Below are 17,559 nucleotides of genomic sequence, written 5' to 3'. Positions count from 1 at the left end.
AACCTTACGACTTATCTTAGAAGGAAGATTAAGAAAAGGCAAACCTACGTTTCTAGCATTTGTAGACTTAGAGAAAGCTTTTGACAACGTTAACTGGAATACTCTCTTTCAAATTCTGAAGGTGGCAGGGGTAAAATACAGGGAGCGAAAGGCTATTTACAATTTGTACAGAAACCAGATGGCAGTTATAAGAGTCGAGGGGCATGAAAGGGAAGCAGTGGTTGGGAAAGGAGTGAGACAGGGTTGTAGCCTCTCCCCGATGTTATTCAATCTGTATATTGAGCAAGCAGTAAAGGAAACAAAAGAAAAATTCGGAGTAGGTATTAAAATCCATGGAAAAGAAATCAAAACTTTGAGGTTCGCCGATGACATTGTAATTCCGTCAGAGACAGCAAAGGGCTTGGAAGAGCAGTTGAACGGAATGGACAGTGTCTTGAAAGGAGGATATAAGATGAAAATTAACAAAAGCAAAACGAGGATAATGGAATGTAGTTAAATTAAATCGGGTGATGCTGAGGGGATTAGATTATGAAATGAGACACTTAAAGTAGTAAAGGAGTTTTGATATTTAGGGAGTAAAATAACTGATGATGGTCGAAGTAGAGAGGATATAAAATGTAAACTGGCAATGGCAAGGAAATCGTTTCTGAAGAAGAGAAATTTGTTAACATCGAGTATAGATTTAAGTGTCAGGAAGTCGTTTCTGAAAGTATTTGTATGGAGTGTAGCCATGTATGGAAGTGAAACATGGACGATAACCAGTTTGGACAAGAAGAGAATAGAAGCTTTCGAAATATGGTGCTACAGAAGATTGCTGAAGATAAGGTGGGTAGATCACGTAACTAATGAGGAGGTATTGCTTAAGATTGGGGAGAAGAGAAGTTTGTGGCACAACTTGACTAGAAGAAGGGATCGGTTGGTAGTACATGTTTTGAGGCATCAAGGGATCACAAATTTAGCATTGTAGGGCAGCGTGGAGGGTAAAAATCGTAGTGGGAGACCAAGAGATGAATACACTAAGCAGATTCAGAAGGATGCAGGTTGCAGTAGGTACTGGGAGATGAAGAAGCTTGCACAGGATAGAGTAATATGGAGAGCTGCATCAAACCAGTCTCAGGACTGAAGACCACAACAACAACAACATACTGTGGTAAACAATTTTTACCAGTGATTTATTTTTTCTTGTTTACTGCATATTGCTTTGAATTAGTTGTAATGTTGCACTTTTTTGCTAATTTAGATATGCTGCTGCTTGTTTTGCCAATTTGGATTTTTGTTGTTGTTGTTTGTGTTAATTGTTCTGCGCTGCTGCAGTGGCTTATTCACTAATTTATGCATCTGAGCTCATTAGAATTAAGTTAGTTTAAGAGTGGGTATACTATATAAGAAAATGAGTTGTGATGAGTTGGGAAGAAATGCATTGAGAAGCTATATGTGGAAGTTTTGGCCAAAGAGTAATGTTCAATGAGGAACAGTTATTGTGAAAAACGAAATGAACAGATAAGTAGGGTATTGTGATAATAGTTTTAAGTAGGATTTTCTTGGAAACAAATGATGAAGTAAGATATATATGAAAGTATAAATATAGATACATAGGACTTTCGTTTCGGGAACAAGTGTTGAACTAAGGCAGATCTCCAAGAATTAAATGAAGTGGTTTTGGCTGAAAGTTATAGAGAGATCAGCATGAAGAATATTACTGAAAGGAGAAAAATGAAAAAGAGGTATACAACGCTCACCACAAGTACTGCAGTACCAAATGCTACGCTGAAAACAGACCCTGTCCTTTCCTTTTGTGTTATTCTGCTATGTGTTTATGTGTACCCTTGTGTGTCTGTGTTCTTCCTGTCTCTGTGTGTTTACCTGACATGATAAATTTGGTAGATTTTTTTTTCCTTCTAATACTAAGCTGCCTTCATAATGATGAGGAATACTGTTATCCTCAAATCTAATCTGTTTTTGTAGCAGATTCTTTTTTAATTTGGAACGATGTTCAGACATTATTTATTCTGTTGAGTTTTCTTTTAATGCTCATGTGTCAAGTTAATGTTCCTAAGGATATTCTCATTTTTCATTTATTTACTTACGTCATAATTCCTTGTACTACTCATGTATACACTTACTTCTATTCTTTTGTAAAGCCTGTAATACTACAAATGTTATATTCTTATGTTTTTTACTGTAATGATGTTTTCTTTATCTTTGTAATTGTATTCTTATGCTGTAAAATTGTAATTGTATAGACACCAGTTCTTCAAGTTAAGTAAATACTAGCGATCCATTTAACTGCACAATTTTGTCTGTTGGTCATACTATATGTATAAAATCTCAGAGGTTATATGACTGTGTTAGTGCTTGTACGTGTGTTGATAATTCAGCAAGGGACTGGTTAAAAGTGTTGCTGGTTCTAAGGATATTGGAAAAAAAAATTAGTGAGTGATTCAGGGACTTGCTATATTATTCTCAAGACCATAATATTGCGACTCCCAAATTCTTACTTTATGCCAGTTTACCTTACACGATATATGAAAAGTCGATTCGCCCGTAAAGATGAGTAATTCGGAAAAATTGTCTACCACATCCTGAGGAACTGAAATGTAAAATTCGTACCTTCCGTTATGGTCACCGCGGCGAAGTTGCTGCAGTAACAGCAACCTGCAAGACTTCATATTCCGGAGTCGTTTCAGATCATGCCACACCGTTGTTTGAGGAATTTGAAGTTCCTGGCCTGCCCATCTTGCGGATTTCCGAGGGCTCCGTGTGAATGCATCTCGGATATGCTGGAAATTTTCACCAGACTTGCGAGGCCAGCCAGTGCTCCTCCCTAGGGTACATGCAACCAACTTCCAAGAATTCGTATGCCAGTCATAAACATACTCGTGCAGAGGCGGGTTCATGGTGTATCCACAGCGGAGTATGTGTTGCACTTGAACAATGGACTGACTTCGGGCAGATTCCAACCCACAAAATGTTTTCTCATGTGGTGTAGTCACCACGTTGCTACAGCGCAGCTGAGTCAAAACTTTGAACCTTCCTCTATCCAGTGACATGCGCAATATATTCCTGTCTTTTGTAGTTTGTCGTTAATAAACAACAGGAATCAGTTTTTTTTTTCTTTTTGAATCACCAGGTAATTCTGGGATGTGTCGAACGAGCCTTTTGTAAACAGTCTCCTTTATAGAATGAATGCATTTTGCCAGTAGTCCTCCCCAGTGATCCAAAGTTTTTGTTATGACTGACCCAATGTGATCGCTGTATTTCACACCACCACAAATTGTTAAAGCCAGATATTTGTATGATTCCAGGTGGGATTCATTCATATTATAGCTATAGGATACTAAGTTTTTGCAAAATTTGGAGTGAACAATTTTATAGTATTGAACAATTAAAGCAAGCTTACAATCTTTGCACTGATTTGTAGTCGTGTGAAGATCTGACATCCTAATTTAGATCTTTTTTCAGGTAGTATTTCGTTGTCGATAACTGCACCACCAGCAAAAATCGAACCGAGAACCTTACTTTTGTGAGAAATGTCCTTACCGACGGCGCTATCCAGTCGCGACCGACTATCCACCCTTGATTCTCGGCCTGGGAAACATTCTGCTGAACCTCAAAACGCATACTGCAACTCTATGTCTAGATCGCTGATGCATGTAACATGAAGCGACTTATTGCCATTCATGACTTCGAACAAGAGAGTTCATGGTGCGTCGGGTTCTGAAGTTACATAAGAAGTTGTAATTCGTAGGTTATGTCAAAATTTCTGTGAATGCATGTGTAAGGATTTCCAGTATCCAAGTGAAATACACTTATGCTCGTAAATTAAGGATAACTGCAGAATGTGGTGCAACACAAGGTGACACTACACAAAACTGGCGCTATTAGCATGGATACATAGGAAACACACGCCACATAGATTTGTAAGTTCACAGTATTGGTGATAAGTTGAGAAAACCATCCCGAAACACATGTGCTACAAAAACGCCTCTACCATGGAATTTTGCGTTGTTTTACGTGTCTGTTTTTGTTGTTACTCTTGCTCTATATTAGATGTTGTCACCTCGAAGTTTCAGAAATTTCAAGTTATACAAAATTGTCGTTTTGAACTTGTTGACAAGTTTTGACCGCTAAGATTCAAATATTGTTTTAGCAAAAATAAGTCTGTCTTAAATGTGCTGGTAAAATGAAAAGAATTAATTTTGTTCATCCGCCAAAGGATGTTATCTATTGGTACTGACCTTTTATTTACTGGTATTACGTTTTGGGCTGGTTGTTTTTATTCTGCTTTGTGTAGAAAGCCTTGAAACTTCCCCTTTGAACAATTTATACAGGACTGTTCTTAAACTGACATACAATATTTTTAGCGCAACGCAATCTGACTTTCAAAATTCCCTACAAAAGAATGGCCCTGACTAACATTCAACTATACCTTTCACAAATCACTTACCTCACAAAAATCTTCGCTGCTCAAGCTACTGCAATACAGCGAGCGCCACTACTGCCAGCTAAATAAAAGATTCAAACTATGGAAGGCACTAACTACTGATAGGGATAGTTAGCAAATGAAAGATATTAATAGAGAACGAACAATGTATTTACCTTGATATCATCACAAGTCATAATATATATATCAGTTCATGACAAATTACAAACCTCCGCCATCTCTCTCCCCACATCCACCACTGCTGGCGGCTCACCTCCAACTGCGCAACGCTACACGCTGTTCACAACCAGCTGCCTAACACTACAATGGCGAGTATTACAACAATGCAAAGCAGCCACAGACTGCACACAGCACAGCCAGTGATTTTCATATTGAGCGCTACGTAACGTTGCCAATAAGAAAACATAAACAGCCTACTTACATAGAGAAAACATAAACAGCCTACTTACATAGCCCCCATGCTCCCCACAAAAAATTTTACAAATTTTTTTTTTGGGCAGTGGCCAATAATGATTTGATAAAATTTTTCATAATTACAATAACAAAGAAATCAAATGCACACACTTATTGATATTATGTTGGTCAAAAGCTTAAATTTTCTCACAGTCCATAAAGACAGTCCTAATCGTACATAACAGGAGAATAGCAGTGTTTTTCTCAAAGTCTGAGCAGTAAAAGAAAATGCACACAGAAGTAGTGGATTTCCATGCAGTCTTGAAGAAGTAGTGTTGTCCTTCCAACGGAAAGACAGTGCTGACTCTCGACATGCAGACAAGTATTGGTCCACAACAGAGCAAACCCACAGCAGAGTCAGTCGAAGTTTTGATGAATATTGGTAGGTAGGTCATCACAGAGCAGACCCACTGTAGTCCTGGTAGAGATTACGGTATTGGTGGGCCATCAAAGATGTAGACCCACTGTAGTCCTTGTAGAGACGGCCAGCAGCCATCTGTTGCAAATGTGCAGGTGCACAATCACCATCGAAGAGTCTTGCAGAGAATATAGCAAGTCCATAAACCACCACTTGTGCACTCACAACGTTTTTGGAATTGTCCTTAGATCCAGCAATGCTGTTATCCAGTCCCTTGCTGAATCATTAACACACGTGCAAACACTATCAGTCCCTACTTGTCACATACTGTCCATGTACTATGACCAACAGAAACGTGTGCAGTGAAATGTTACTTAATTTGAAGAACTGGTAACAATTACAATTTTATAACATGAGAATACAATAACAAAGGTACAAAATACATCATTAAAAACATAACAATATAGATAACATTTGTAGTAATAGGGGCTTTACAAAAGAATAGAAATAGACATATACGTCAGTGTTACAGGAATTATGACATGAGTACATACATAGAAGATCAGAATAACTTTTGGAACATCAACTTTACACATGAGCATTTAAACAGAATGAATAATGTCTAACATCTTTACAAAGTAAATAACATATTATTAATGCCAATTATATTTGAGGATAACAGTATTCCTCATCCTAGTGAATGTAGCTTAATATTAAAAGAAGAAAAAAATTCTATGAAACTACACAGAGACAGGAAGAAAACAAATACTCAAGGGTACACAAACACATAGTGGGATAACACCAATAGGAAAGGACAGGGTTCGTTTTCAGTGTAACATTTGGTACTGCAGTCCAACCCAAAACTTCATATATCTTTCCTCTTATTTCATCCTTTGTTTCCACCAAAAAAATTCTATCTAAGCATGCTTTCTGTATTTATATGTCCACACATTTCTTACCTCAACATTTATTTCCAAGAAAATCCTACCTAAACCTGTTTTCTCAATGCATTTCTTCCAATTCATCGCAACTCATTCTCTTAGAGGCTACCCCCTCTTAAGCTAACTTAAATCTACTGAGCTCAGATGCTAAACTAAGGGACGAGGCAATGCAGCATCACATAACAAATTAACACAAACAGCAATGCAAAAAATGCAAATTGGCAAAGCTAGCAGCATAAATGAGCAAAAGTCAAATTCAATAACACTATGCCTGGCAAACAGCAGCAACTTATACCTAAACATGACATAGCGCAAGCAGAAAAAATATTACACTAAACAACAATGCAGATAAGGGAAATGTATATTCACATCTTAATGTCTATGTAAATTAAAGTGGTGCACCACAACAACTTATTGTAAAAAAAAATTACCATGTACTTGAAAAGAAAATTATGTGTTACTGTTACTAGTTCCTTCTTATTGTTCTTTCCTTTCCAAGTGCTCCTTTTTTAAAGAATGTGGATCATAAAATAATTATTTAATAGATCTGTTGACAGAAAGTGTTCACATTAGCAAATGCATTTCATTTTATAAAAGCAATGCTGCAACACAGCTGGAAACCAGATATCAAATGAAATAAGCAATTACGCAAACCAAAGCATAAAAACATCATTCAATAGCTATGTGGCATTTCGTAAGTCAGTAGCTCTCAATTCTCGTAGAAAGACACTTGTCATTATCAGGTTTGCAGATGTAAGAATATTTCCAAGGATAATGGCCTCCCCCTTTTTTTTTGTTCTACCTGTGCCGCTGAAAAGGGCTCGCAATAATGGCTTTTTCTCCAGGCGTCTGACACAGCTGGGTGCCCGCGACGCATTACGTGCAGGTGGTCACTTAACTTTCGTACGGAAATATTTACGACAGGAGATTCTGCTACCGTGGTAGTCTCATATAAAAATATTTCACAGGTCAAGAATTAGCGTTGCAAATCTGTAGAAACAAAACCCTATAAATATAACAGTGTCCAAAAAAATTTTCAGTGGCATTGTGATACATTCATGCATATACACACACATTACATAACTCTTAAAGTACGATTCTTGGTTTCCAACAACCTTTTCATAAATCAGAGTCCCTAACCCCTACTCCTTATTCCTTACCTTATTACACATATACATATTCATATTCATCAACACGTCTTCAATATTTCATCATAATAGCTACATAGCATAATCAGATTCCTCATATAGCATCAGCTTATTTATCATAAACATACCTCAACAGCATAGTACACATCGTCGTCGTAATAACATCATAACACTTCAGTCAAATCTTAAAATCGTCGTAACTTCCTCCAATAATTTCAAAACGTAAAAAAAATTCTCTGCTCATTTCAATAGTGTCATCTACCTCAAACGTACTTTAAAATCATGCTCCCTTACCAAATATATCATTCAAATCTCTCATAGTATCACAATGGTTCCGAAAAAATATGAACAGTTTACAAAGTACAGACAAAATACAGTTTCATAAGTGTGAAGTTATCCAACCGTGTAATTGCGTAAACATCTGTCACTGACGTAATAAAAAAAGTTTGTCTCTCTCAGTTAAATAATCAGATAGCTGTGTAATTTGTGTGTTAGAGAAATAAGGTACCGATGTGTAAAGTTGTATAAGCAAATACCATATTAGCTAGGGTTCCTTGTGGTTGCCACACACATGGTACACAAAGTAAGTGTGTACCCCCCTGAGGATAAATGTAATTATACCCTCAGGTGTTACAGATTACAGCAATGGAATGAAATGTATCACGGAAAACTTTCTTTGTAATTAAAAAATCTTTAAAAATAAATGATTTAAGTACAAAATTAATCACTGAAATGCGTGTCCTGTAGAGCTAAATGTGCATCTTGTTGTAAGATAATCTCTGTGGAAGTGTCGTAGTTATTGTCCTCCGAAAGCTAAGTTCTGCAGAGGTCAATGTACTTACCTCATGATACACAAAAGTGAAATGCTTTGCGTATAGATATCTTAGTTATTACGCTTATTGCCGTGATGAGGAAAGTACTGTACAGTAACGTATTGTTATGCCACGTAAAAGGCTGTCTCATTGTTGCTATACCACAAAAGTTACTACTAAAACATGTTTTTCTTCCTAGAAGAATTCAGAAAACTGTGCAGATATAAAACAGAAACACTGCAAAAGCAACATTGTAAATTGTCACTCATTAGTAGCGTCGTGATAAAAATCGTGTAGCTGTCACCTAAACTAACCTCTGTGTCATCTGGTATCTCTCAGAAAGCACTTTAAACCCAGAATGTATTTTCAAGTAAACCAAAAGTTGCATTAAAAACTCATTAGCAGTACCAGTATGTGTACTAAGTATGTAAGCCTGATAGTCGTTACGTAATCGTGCAACTAACAAGCAAGAATGTACAATTAACAACACTGTGTCGTCTGTTCATTATAACAATGCATTCGTAATTTCTGTTTAAATAAGTTCTCTTGGTTCTTGACTGGATGTTTCACTTCAAACATTGTTACATGTTAACAGATTCTAAATCTGACAAAGCATACTAGAAATGTGAAGTGAAAAGTTTGATGGCAAAGACAAAGTTAAAAAGCAGATTATCTCTCAATAAGCGGTTTTACATGTGATATGTGGTACAATCTTTTACTCTTCATAGTACTCAGAGTTTCAACATCAACCCAGTTATCGTGCGGTATACGTCGGTAAAGAATGCTAAATCTTTTCTCAAGGCTAGCGTCTTTGTTATTTTTCCCTGAGCCAGCGGCCGCACGCAGCTGCCTGCTGTGCGAGTCATTGTCTGTCTCTTTGTTGGCGCGCGTCGTTATTGGGATTAGGAGACCTAACTTCTACAAATTCGCCTTGCCGAGAGGGCCCAGCTCTGTTTAAAGCTCGCCAGGTCTGATGAAATTCACGTCTGTCGTTTTGTCGGTAGTTTACATAGTTTCTTGTTTGTCGGTCATGTGGTGGAGAATTTCTCCCGGAATCGTAACTGCGCGCTGAACTGTTGCGTCTGAAGTTATTTTGTCTCCCTTGATAATAATTGTTTTGGTTTCCATATTGTCTGTTTCTATGGTTATCTCTGTCATAGTCATTACTACGGAAATGCGATCTTTCTCTGTAACTATTATTACTCTGCCAGCGGTTGTCATATGGGTGGTGTCTGTTTTGGTCACGATTTGCGTTGTAAGAATAGCCTTTTCGTGTCCAGTTATTGTTTCTGTCATCACGGAATTGTGACGTATGTGACCTGAAGTGATTGTTTTCCTGTTTTCGCATCCCGCGACTGTCTGTGTCAATTTCTAATTCTTGTAGGAGTCCCTGAAAAGCTTCAATGTCGTCTTTGCAACGTCCTGCCAAAATAATATGTCGTAAATGTTCAGGCAATTTGATTAAGCAAATGCGGACGAGTTCTGAGGGGCTGTATGGGTTTGTCAGGTACTGATTCTTGTGCAACATGTCTTCGAAGTATTTCATAAGACTGGAAAATTCAGATTGTTCAAAGTGTTTCATCATCATGATGCTATGTTTTACACGGTCTTGTGTGGCTTGAGACCAATATGCTGAGAGGAAGGCATGGTAAAACTCTCCTTCGCTGTGGCAATCGTGAATTACCCATCGCATTCTTACAGCTGGTTCATTCTCCAAGTAGCCACACATAAATTCTAATCTGTGTTCCAACGACCAGTTGGGAGGAAAACAATGAGAGAATTGATGGAGCCATGCTTGTGGATGAATGTCGTTGCCAGAATTCTTAAATGTTTTGAATTTACGTGTAGTAATGAACAGCTTATAGTCAAAATCATCGTGTCGGCGAGTAGCATCTCGGTCATAGTTACGTCGTTTCGGCGGTTCCATCTCAAAATTCGGCGTACCTTGCCAACTTCTTTCACAATTTCCGAAGTGCCCTGTGTTGTTATTTTGTGTCTGTTCCGTATTTGTATGTCCCTCTTCCCGTATTGGGGCGCGAGTGTCCTCTGAAATACGTAATTCTTGTACTACTTGTGCCAACTGATCTTGCACTTCCCGGATTTCTCTTTTGTACTGTGTATTGATTTGATTTTGATTTTGTTTGAATTTTCTAATTTGTTCATACTCTTCTGTGTCAGTGAAGGCTACAGGTGTTGTGTCATTCAGATCATCATCTACCTTTGTAGATAAGTTAGTGAACTGATCTGAAAGTTCGGCTACTTTATCCGATAGTGAAATCATTTCCTCTGTATGTTTTTCTGAACCAAGTTTCAGAGTGTCCATTTGTGTTGCAATCGTGTCTACTGTGACCTTTAAGTTTTCCTGAGTTTTTGCAAGTTGCGTAACCGAATCGGTAGATGCAACTGAGTCAATTTTAGCTTGCAAGGTGTTGTGATTTTCATGAAAAATAGTTTGCAGTTCTTTTATGGCTGCTTCATGATTCTGTAATGCATTTTCATGCCGCGAAAAAATAGGTTGGAAATGCTCACAAATTTGTGATTTTACGTCATTACAGACTTTTTGACATTTCGATTCAATGTTATGCAACTCACTAGTTAAATCTTCACGTGTTTGTTCAAGTGTGGTGTCTAACTTTTGAAGATTTTGTTCCATTGTGTCTAACTTTTTGAGATTTTGTTCCACTGTGTCTAACTTTTTGAGATTTTGTTCCACTGTGTCTAACTGTTGCTGTGTTTGTCTCTGGTGTTGTTCCATTGTGTCTAACTTTTCAAGCTTTTGCTGTGTTTGTCTCTGATTTTGTTCCATTTGTTGCATTAATTGCAATAATAATGTATTAGTGTCTGGAATCTGTTTCTCTACGCTTTTCGGCAGTGCATTTGCACCGACAACATTCACATTTTGACAAGCAGAAAATGTGTCTTGACTTATTTGAGAAAACGGTGATGACCCAAAACCTGAATCTACAGTATTTGCGAAATTGTGTCCTGTCATTTCGGATTCCTGAGGCGAGCTGTTGCCGACCGATCGATCGATAATGCTTCCCTCTTCACTAATTGTTTCACTGTCCACGCCATTGTTTGCCGCCCGCTCCATTTCCCTATGCACAATTACCAAATTACTACTTTGAACATCAGTTAATTCATTACTCGGTGGCGCTAACACACTGCTCTCATTTTCACTGTCATTTCTCAGTTTACTTTGGAGCCTAGTATTACGTTTTTCACACGCCATTATTGTCACAGTATTTCACACGACAACACAGAAAAACACAATTTGAAGAGCAAAAATAAGAGAACACATTAACATAACACTGAAAATAATATCTAGTTAATTACAGCTGCGAAATACTTGGTGCAAATCTATATACATGCCACAACTGTTTTACTGTACAACAATGAAAGGCTACAACTACAAAGGAGATTCTCTCTACAATTACGCGCTAGCAATAAACAAAAGCTACACTAAATACACAAACTACAAGAAAAATCAGAAGATTCCAGTGAGGTATCCTAGGCTAACGGTCGACATATGAAACTTCCCCTTTGAACAATTTATACAGGACTGTTCTTAAACTGACATACAATATTTTTAGCGCAACGCAATCTGACTTTCAAAATTCCCTACAAAAGAATGGCCCTGACTAACATTCAACTATACCTTTCACAAATCACTTACCTCACAAAAATCTTCGCTGCTCAAGCTACTGCAATACAGCGAGCGCCACTACTGCCAGCTAAATAAAAGATTCAAACTATGGAAGGCACTAACTACTGATAGGGATAGTTAGCAAATGAAAGATATTAATAGAGAACGAACAATGTATTTACCTTGATATCATCACAAGTCATAATATATATATCAGTTCATGACAAATTACAAACCTCCGCCATCTCTCTCCCCACATCCACCACTGCTGGCGGCTCACCTCCAACTGCGCAACGCTACGCGCTGTTCACAGCCAGCTGCCTAACACTACAATGGCGAGTATTACAACAATGCAAAGCAGCCACAGACTGCACACAGCACAGCCAGTGATTTTCATATTGAGCGCTACGTAACGTTGCCAATAAGAAAACATAAACAGCCTACTTACATAGAGAAAACATAAACAGCCTACTTACAGCCTTTGAGTTGATACTGACTTTTAATTTTCTTTTCTTGTGAATTGCTTAAAGATTTATTTTAAGTTTCTCTAATTATAGTGAACTAAATCACTTTTTCCAAATTGTTCCTTGTGATTATACTGTGATTAAGTTTTGCACTTTAACAAGAAAGATATACGTCCTCAACAGCCCTAGTCACATCCAGTCTTCGGCCTAATTTGCTGCTAATCCTGTCGGTGACAAATGTATGTGCCATTTCATTCTTCTTCAGAATTTGAGGATCTGCACTAACGTTTCATTATGTGTTATACACAAATCAAAAAACGTTTTGCATCACCCCAGTTCCCAGAACTCCTGAAGACAGACGTTGACTGTGGATATTGTATCACAGACACAGTCCCTTTGACTGATCACAGATGTCACTAAACCCGCACAAAGATGTAAACAACCATGCATGAGGAGCGCCTATTAGACGGAGGGGGTCCGATAGCCGAGCAGTTCCTGTCATTCCACCAGGAAGAAGGTACAGGACTCGTGTTGTCTGTAGTTCAACCATGCCTAGACAGTCAATACCGCGCTTCAATCGCGTCCACATTGTTACTTTGCGCCAGGAAGGGCTCTCAACAATGGAGGTGTCCAGGCGTCTCGGAGTGAACCAAGGTGATGTTTGTCGAACATGGAAGAGATACAGAGAGAGACAGGAACTGTCGATGACAAGCCTCGCTCAGGCGGCCCAAGGGCTACTACTACCGTGGATGACGGCTACCTACGGATTATGGCTCGGAACAACCCTGACAGCAATGCCACCATGTTGAATAATGATTTTCGTGCAGCCACAGGACGTCGTGTTACGACTCAAACAGTGCGCAGTAGGCTGCATGATGCGCAGCTTCACTTCCGACGTCCATGGTTCAAGTAAATGGCTCTGAGCACTATGGGACTTAACATCTCAGGTCATCAGTCCCCTAGAATTTAGAACTACTTAAACCTAACTAACCTAAGGACATCACACACATCCATGCCCAAGGCAGGATTCGAACCTGCAACCGTAGCGGTCACGCGGTTCCAGACTGAAGCGCCTAGAACCGCGCGGCCACACCGGCCGGCGTCCCGACGTCCATGGCGAGGTCCACCTTTGCAACCACGACACAGATGGGCCCAACAACATGCCGAATGGACCGCTCAGGATTGGCATCTCGAACTCTTCACCGATGAGTGTCGCATATGCCATCAACCAGACAATCGTCAGAGACGTGTTTGGAGGCAACCCGGTCAGACTGAACGCCTTACACACACTGTCCAGCGAGTGCTGCAAGGTGGAGGTTCCCTGCTGTCTTGGGGTGGCATTATGTGGGGCTGACGTACGCCGCTGGTGGTCATGGAAAACGACGTAACGTCTGTACGATACGTGAATGCCATGCTCCGATCAATGATGCAACCATATTAGCAGCATATTGGCGAGGCATTCATCTTCGTTGACGACAATTCCCACCCCCATTGTGCACTTCATTCAGGACAACGACATCGCTCGACTAGATTGGCCAGCATGTTCTCCAGATATGAACCCTATCGAACATGCCTGGGATACATTGAAAAGGGCAGTTTATGGACAACGTGACCCAGCAACCACTCTGAGGGATCTACGCCTAATCGCTGCTGAGGAGTGGGACAATCTGGACCAACAGTGCCTTGATGAACTTGTGATTAGTATGTCACGATGAATACTCGCATGCTTCAATGCAAGAGGGCGTGCTACTGGGTATTAGAGGTACCTGTGTGTATAGCAATCTGGACCACCACCTCTGAAGGTCTCGCTGTATGATGGTAAAACATGCAGTGTGTGGTTTTAATGAGCAAACAAAAAGGGCGGAAATGATGTTTATGTTGATCTCTATTCGAATTTTCTGTACAAGTTCCGGAACTCACAGAACCGAGGTGATGCAAAACTTTTTTTGATGTGTGTGAACAGAGTCGTTAGCCGCATTTTCTCTGGTGTTCCAGCAGACACATGCAATTCCATTTTTTCGTTGTGTTGCTGGTGCCAGTCCGAACAAATAGCGCTCATCACATCGTTTATGGAAGGGCCAGTGCCGAACGAAATCGCGGGCTTTTTACCAGTTACAAACAAAATTACTTTTTAAAAGCGGAATCTGACGTGCCCATTCGATAGAGTGGTCCCAGAGTAGTCCAGTGCGATATTCGTTTTATCGATATGTATACCAGGGACAGTAAAACCCGAAGAAAGACCAGTTCTCCAGCAGCCACAGCATTGCCCTGACCCGCGAAGACTGCTAACGCCAAGCATGCGGCGCTACTGAGGCGCTGCTCGACTGCTGTTTATTCTTTGGGCCTTACTGTCCCCACTAGTACATATCGATAAAACCGCTCTATCGAATGGGCACGTCAAATATGTTTCTAACGGGATATAAATCGTGGCTTTCCGTCGACAGTGGCCTTCAGGTGGAAGATGTGAAGGGCACAACTTAGAATGAGATTTTCACTCTGCACCGGAGTTGGCGGTGATATGAAACTTCCTGGCAGATTACAACTGTGTGCCGGACCGAGACTCGAAGTCGGGACCTTTGCCTTTCGCAGGGAAGTGCTCTACCGGCTGAACTACCCAAGCACGACTCAACGACTTGTCCTCACAGGAGAGCTTCTGTGAAGTTTGGAAGGTAGGAGACAAGGTACTGGCGGAATTAAAGCTGTGAGGACGGGTCGTGAGTCGTGCTTGGGTAGTTCAGACGGTAGATCACTTGCCCGCGAAAGGCAAAGGTCCCGAGTTCGAGTCTCCGTCCGGCACACAGTTTTAATCTGCCAGGAAGTTTCAAGGGCGCTATTTGTTTGGAGTGACTCCAGCTACACGATGTGAAAACGAAACTATAAATACCTACTGACACAACAGAAAAAATGCGCCTGACTACTCTTACGAGAGACACCTGGATAGGTTGTAAACGGTAATTGTTTACAACATAACACAGTGGTGTACAAAAATTTTAGACTACGCAAATTATTTCGCTTTCTGAAATTTTCTTGTCATCAACTGAATTACTAGGCTACCAGCATAATCGGCTATTTCGTTAATATCAATAATTTAAATTATGCCTCGAGAGTAATGAAAGAAGAATAGTTTTGTAAACGTAATGCAGAAGCCAATTACGTTTAGAATTCTATCAAAATTTAACACTTGCAACCACAGTAGCTCTATAGTAAGAAGGCAAGTCAAATGGAACGATTTAACTGTTAATTTTATGCTATTAAAATTCGCTAATTTGTCATATAAAGTTTAAAAAACCTCAGTTTTACATTTTGTAGCTGCGTATGTGCCAAGAATTGCCCAACCAACGAAGACCAAGGAAGTCGATGATGGGAAATAGTTCAGATAGGCGCAAATTTGTGTTCAGTGGTAGAACAGAGTGCCATGAGTAACATGCAAAAAACCGGTGATGGTGTGCATGTGGTTGGGGGTGCGTTAGAAGTTCAATTTCCTACGGAAAAGGTCCTAATCATCTTTTCTCTGAGACCAAAAGTTGCACTAAGAGACCGAAGGAATGTTGAAACCCTCGCTGGTCACGCATGCGTTGTAGCTTTCGTAGTTTTTTGTAGACCAATTTGTGATAGTTTCCTGACATGCTAGATCACAAGTGTACTGTATCAAAATGTTCGTCTCAAACTCCTCTACACTGCTGTGGTACGTTGTAAACTATTACCGCTTTCTTCTTTTATAATTAAATTTGTTATTACAAAATTTGTTGCTCTTATTTTAGTGATGCATTCCAACTAACAAAGATAAATTATCACGCACAAAATTTGTTTTATATTTTTTTATGAAGTCGGCTGTCATGTTGGTATCATTATGTGACATAACTGTTTACGATATAATGGCCATTGCCTGAAAACTGTAGATAAAATATGAAATGTTTGATATAGCACTGAATGCAAGATATCGTCAAGTTTTCTTTACAAATGTTCAGTGTGGCTACCTTTTGATAGACGACAAATGTCCCATTTGTAAACAATTTCCTGCCAAACCAGTGAAGCAAGTCTTGCTGCATGGTGGTAACTACTTGTGTTATCCGTTGTCCCAGCTCGTCGGAGCGGAGGAACAAATTCTCTATCTTTCGTGTAACCCCTTGCACAAAAGTGCAGTGAGGCTAAATCAGGCTATCGTTGTGGCTAGAATATTGTCCCACCATGTCCAATCGAAGTCGGTACATTCCGACAGAGATAGGCGAAGACTGCACGATGATAACGAGGTGGTGCTCCATCTACCAGTAAAATGCACTACTGGCCATTAAAATTGCTACACCACGAATAAATGCAGATGATAAACGGATATTCATTGGACAAATATATTATACTAGAACTGAGATGTGATTACGTTTTCACGTAATTTGGGTGCATAGATCCTGAGAAATCAGTACCCAGAACAACCAGCTCTGGCCGTAATAACGGCCTTGATACGCCTGGACATTGAGTCAAACAGAGCTTGGATGGCGCGTACAGGTACAGCTGCCCCTGCAGCTTCAATACGATAGCATAGTTCATCAAGAGTAGTGACTGGCGTATTGTGATGAGCCAGTTTCTCGGCCACCATTGACCAGACGTTTTCAATTAGTGAGAAATTTGGAGAATGTGCTGGCCAGGGCACCAGTCGAACATTTTCTGTATCCAGAAAGGCACTTACAGGACCTGTAACATGCACTCGTGCATTATTCTGCTGAAATGTAGGGTTTCGCAGGGATCGAATGAAGGGTAGAGCCACGGGTCATAACACTTCTGGAATGTAACTTACACTGTTAGAAGTGCCGTAAAATGCGAACAAGAAGTGACCGAGACGTGTAGCCAACGGCGCCCCATACCATCACGCCGGACGAAACACCAGTATGGCGATGACGAATACACGCTTCCAATGTGCGTTCACCGTGATGTCGCCAAACAGGGAAGCGACCAGCCTGATGCTGTAAACAGAATCTGGATTCATCCGAAAAAATGACGTTTTGCCATTCTTGCACCCAGGTTCGTCGTTGAGTACACCATCGCAGACGCTCCTGTTGTGATGCAGCGTCAAGGGTAACCGCAGCTGTGATCTCTGAGCTGATTGTCCATCCTGCTGCAAACGTTGTCGAACTGTTCGTGCAGATGGTTGTTGTCTTGCAAATGTCCCCATATGTTGACTCAAGGATCGAGACGTGGCTGCACGATCCGTTACAGCCATGCGCATAAGATGCCTGTCATCTGGACTGCTAATGATACGAGGCCGTTGGGATCCAGCACGGCGTTCCATATTACCCTCCTG

This window comes from Schistocerca serialis, chromosome 1 (genome assembly GCF_023864345.2).
Source record: "Schistocerca serialis cubense isolate TAMUIC-IGC-003099 chromosome 1, iqSchSeri2.2, whole genome shotgun sequence".
Lineage (NCBI taxonomy): Eukaryota > Metazoa > Arthropoda > Insecta > Orthoptera > Acrididae > Schistocerca > Schistocerca serialis.
Note: the sequence above shows the minus strand (reverse complement) of the source record.